The sequence below is a fragment of the Chamaea fasciata genome, unplaced genomic scaffold, assembly GCF_029207755.1.
Source record: "Chamaea fasciata isolate MVZ Bird 193981 ecotype frontalis unplaced genomic scaffold, bChaFas1.0.hap1 SCAF_9, whole genome shotgun sequence".
NCBI lineage: Eukaryota > Metazoa > Chordata > Aves > Passeriformes > Sylviidae > Chamaea > Chamaea fasciata.
The window spans coordinates 30,457,996-30,462,783 of record NW_027094094.1 but is presented as its reverse complement, the minus strand read 5'-3'; the positions used below and the strand labels follow the sequence as shown (position 1 = coordinate 30,462,783).

Genomic DNA, 4,788 nt, shown 5'->3' with positions numbered 1-4,788 from the left:
CTTTGAGGACTTCCCAGTACAGCCAGAGACACAAAACACACTTTCTCCTTTTCTTTCTGAAGGCTTTGCTAAAGTCACTGGAACTAGAGAAGTCCCAGCACTTGCTGAAAGGTGAATTCAGTGACCTGGTAATCACACTGGAGACAGAGGTGTTTTGGTGCAGCAGGTCAGTAAAATGCTGTGTGCCTCCGCATATATTTGCACACCATTTCCCAGGTGAGATTACGGGTATTTACTAGAGGTTTCATTATTAAGGTCATTTTGGGATGCTTTTAATTCTGGTCCACTACCAGTAAAGAATCTGAACATGTTTACTCATATCAGCTAGACACATTAGGGTCATGGCAACCTGAGACACAGACAGAATTTTGACTTTGTTTTGTATTCCTGACAACCCGGATAGAGCTACTGCTCCCTGCTTTTCATTTCCATCCAAAGCTGGAGCAGCAGCGGTTTCACAGTAGCCTGCGATGGGCATGTACCTCTCTTTGCAATGAAGGGAAGGTTGCAAACAGAGTAACAACACGTTGCCACCAAAAGTCATGTACCACTCTGAAGACTTTCACAAGCAAGTTAAAATTTAAATCTGAATAAATGGGTGAACTCAATATATTGGGCTTCACTAACACCATAACTACTTGCACTCATTTCTCTGTTTCTTAAGAAATGACCCATATTTCAGCATGGATTGTGGTCATGTGGCACACAGCCATCATATATTCCACAGCCCCTTCCTCAGATATTTCTCCACCTCAGTGTCAGAGACCCAGATGAATACAGCCAAGTTGAATATATACAGGTTTATTTCCAGACTACCCAGATTTTCAAACAGAAATATGTATAGGCAAAACCCAGAAACTACTTTCCACAACTTCTCTGGCACAGCCAAAGACTAGAAAAGCAGAGAGGAAGGGGCAAAGGATGTGGCCCCATAGCTATGGTGATCAGTGCAGCTTCCAGGAAGGACATTATCAGACATGCTATTGACTGCCTGCCTCAGGATCCACCAAGAATTGCAAAAGCAAACAGACTTTACAGAGCACCTTTTTGCAAGTGGCCAGTCACACTGCAGCAAATGAGGTCCCCATAACAAGAGAAACGGCCAGATGTGAAGCACAGCAAAGCAGAGATATGATACACATGTAAGTGGAAATCTCTGGTAATGACCTCTGCCACAACTTTTTATTCCTCATAACAGAGACTAACTCTCTTCCACCTGTGATCATCTTGGCCTGGGATGCTGGAAAGGGTAATACTGTTTTTCTAATTACAGTTCTTCCACAGACTTAAATATTTCTCAAATTAAAATTATGTTATATTTATGTTATAGATTTCATCCTATAAACCTTCAACACAACAATAAATCCCAGCTGCACAGAATGATCTGTGCCACTCAAGGGTATTTTTGGGTGAAATGCAGCTACATTTTTATATACAAATGGGTAACTCCCAATTGAAATGGACAGTGGTTCAGCCCCAAGTAGAATATTTTGCTCTAAATAGGAACTTCGCCAATATAGGAAGGGCTACTCCTGTGAGACCTCCTATCACAGAACTTCCACTCTTGTCAGCATCTGTCCAAACTAGTGCCAAAACTCTCTTTGAATTGAGCAGTTCATAAATGTTTGTCAGTATTCAACAAAACAAGATTAATTCACCAGTTTTATTTGAGTATTTAATTAGGACTTTGACGATGCCCTGGTGATTTGTGCCTGAAAATAACTGTTGGCTTTGGCCACATGTGCTGACCATCTGACCTTCACCCTGATGGAGTTTCCCCCCTTCCTTTCTCACCAACCAGTTCCAGTCCCTCTCAGTACCTGCACTGCACTGCTGCCACTCCAGTCCAGGGTATTTAATGACATTATTCTGTTTGTGAGCAGGGCTCCTCGTGCCCTGTAAGCAGCACGTTTCCTCTCAGACAGCTTTCCCAGTGAGCACAGCCCCACACCTGCACCTCTGGGTGTGCTGGGGAGTGCCACACTTGTCTTTGCACCTTCTTTGTGCCTGCAGTGCCTCTCACCGGGCTGCCTGGCAGCACCTTGACATTTAGAATGCAATGCAATTCTGCCTGCAAAAAAAAAAAAAGGTAATAAAGCTCGCTGTGAATTTTAAGTGGTCACTTCTGACAACCACAAACTAAATCGAAATGGAATGCAGTATTTCCCTGTGTAATGACATCCATACGTTAATGGCAAGAGATTATGTCTTGTATAAGATTTATCAAAGTAAAATCAATGCATTTCATAAGCACCACAGTGCTGCCTATCCAAAGTGGTGTGCTCTGCCAAATATGCACTGTGTCATACAAAAGTTCACAAATAGTGAATATACTTGAGGCACTCACCAAAAAAAAAAGACATTTTTTGAACCTCACTGATTCAAACCAACTTAGCAATTAAACAAGTTTAAATAAAACAATATAAGTTCTCTGATGACATTTTAGGTATCTTCAAAATGGATAAAAAGCATAGTTAGGGTCAATTTACAAGGGCAATAAAAGTAGGTAAAAACCACATTTTAAGTCTTGTAATAATGGCAAAATTTTCCCAGCACAGTGATATAGACATAACACCGATCAAAAATCTAGTAAAAGGCATACAGAGCTTAGTGGTTCTAGGGTTGCTTCTGATAAATAAATGCCACATCATATGTGCATTCAAGGCTCAAATAGATTCTGAATATCATGAATATACAGACTTTTTTACCTGGTGCAGATTTACTGGGAAAGAATATAGGCAAGCAACTGAAGTGCATTGTTCTCCTCCCTCCCTCCTCTTCATCACAACACAGCTACACTCTATAAGTTAACTGAAAATAAGGCAGAATGGTATCATTGCACTTTGACTTTGTGGTTATGATTTTTAGATTCATAATTTACTTTTCCAGTAAATGCACTCAACATGATCTGTCTCTGCTCTTAAGTACAAAACTAATTTAGACTCTAACAAGTTACAGATCCTTATAAAGTCAGACTGGACCTAAGGCTTTTTAAAGTAAAGGCATTTGAACTTAGGTGTTCACATGAACCCTCTGTCTTTAGAGTCTCACTGTAACCGCCAGTCAGTGCATCCAGAGACCATCCAAATATGACAAGTCTGTCAGAGTGGTCCCTCTGCTGTCCCCAGCAACATTTTAGGTGCTCCTGGGCTTCCTTTTGTACCTCTTGAAGGTACAAAAAGACACGGATCCTCCCTGAATGCCCCACACCTGCCAGGTGTGTGCAGACATAGTGGATCCTGCAGGGCATCCCAGGCAGCACCAGACAGCTGTGCTGACACAACCAAATCCCTCCTTTGGCGCCTGTTTTAAGATGAGCCCATCTGCTTTATGGATCTGCCCCCGCTAATGGGAGCTGAGACACTTGACTCCCAAGCAGACACTTATTGTGACATCTGTGGTGTTCCCTGGGGTGAGTCCCTTGAGCCAGCATGGAGAGAGGTCCTGACGCATCCCTGAGAAGCAGAACAGCATCAGCAAAACCCAGAACTCCTTTGCTCAGGCTCCCAGATGAACTGCCTGAAAACCAGAATAATGCTTTTTCTTGAAGTTCGAAATGTGTTTTTTGCAGGCTCGTTTTCTGAACAGGTTGAAACAGATGACAATATCCCCCTTGGCTACTGCCCTCAAAAATGAGATCACCCTCAGAGACACGGCACTGCCATTTTCAGAACAAGTTCTGATTAAAGGGGGAGACCGTGAGCCACAGAACAAAACAGGTTTTCCAGCACACAGCCGTAGGCAACTACAACTATTTGAGGCTTCATTTACAGCAGAATGGAGAGGGCAACTTTTGTAAGCTGTTAGTATATCCAGTAGTGATAATTAAAGCTGATTAATGCTCACCAGTCAGCAGCAAAAAAACAAAAAGGGCAGTTTTGCAAGGCAGCCACATCCGGGAGGCACAAACATCTCGCACAACAGCTGGGGCCCCGCACGGCAAAACTCTTTGCAACACCTCAAGCAAACGGTAGAGTATCTCCTGAAAAAGTGTTTTGTACACTGCAAGCTGGATAATGAGAAAACCACATACTTGTAAATTAATTTTTAATAGGTGTAGCTTATTAGCAAAACGCTGCACAGCCAAATTCTGCTTTGCAAACACAGATCAGCATCTGCTACTCTCTTTACCTGCAATTTCTCCCTCTGCCTTACATAGAAAATAAAGCAAAACAGGCCCCTTTTTCTCTTGTGTATTCACCCTAGAATGCAGCACAGTGCACCTGTTTCTAGTCTTGCATTTTTTTTTCTGGTGTTAGAAAATTCAGTGTTTCATATTCATTACTTACAGAATTATGCTTGAGCAGGCCGAAAAAATGTGATTTCCTTCGCATATTAGCCCATTTAGGAAGGATATCCTGCACCTGAACATGTGCCTGTGTGAACCCAAGGGCTTCTGGTGCCTCAAAAACACAAATGAAAGTTCCTTCTGCATTTCTGCTGTAGTCGAAGAGGCAGAACTCAGAGTCCCCTTGGATACATACCTTGAGAAAACCAAGTGAACTGTTTCTGCCCAGAATTCTCTGTGATAGCACAGCAGGCTAGAAAAACATAGCTAAACACTTCTTGCTGCACCTGAGCGAATTCTTTACTGAAGTATGGCTTAGAGTTCTCTTCTCAAGAGACTCAGAGAATTATTCCACAGAATTAAGGCTCCATTTCCTATGCAGTATGCTAAAGAATAACAGTTCCCAGACAGTTTTTCAAACAGAAAAGGTCACAATATTTTTTTCCTTGGATTTATAGCACTTACAGTATTTGCTGCATGAAGGAATACTGTAAATAGCA

General features: G+C 42.1%; 1 long non-coding RNA gene across 1 annotated transcript; it reads right to left on the bottom strand.

Annotated features, from left to right (window-relative positions):
- Positions 1-918: 918 nt before the first annotated feature.
- LOC136294171 (uncharacterized) lies at positions 919-3,964 on the bottom strand. Its single transcript, XR_010722336.1, has 3 exons — positions 3,847-3,964; positions 2,709-2,811; positions 919-2,071 (listed from the first exon to the last, which is right to left on the bottom strand). It is a non-coding gene; the product is annotated as an uncharacterized lncRNA (long non-coding RNA).
- Between the last annotated feature and the right edge of the window lie 824 nt (positions 3,965-4,788).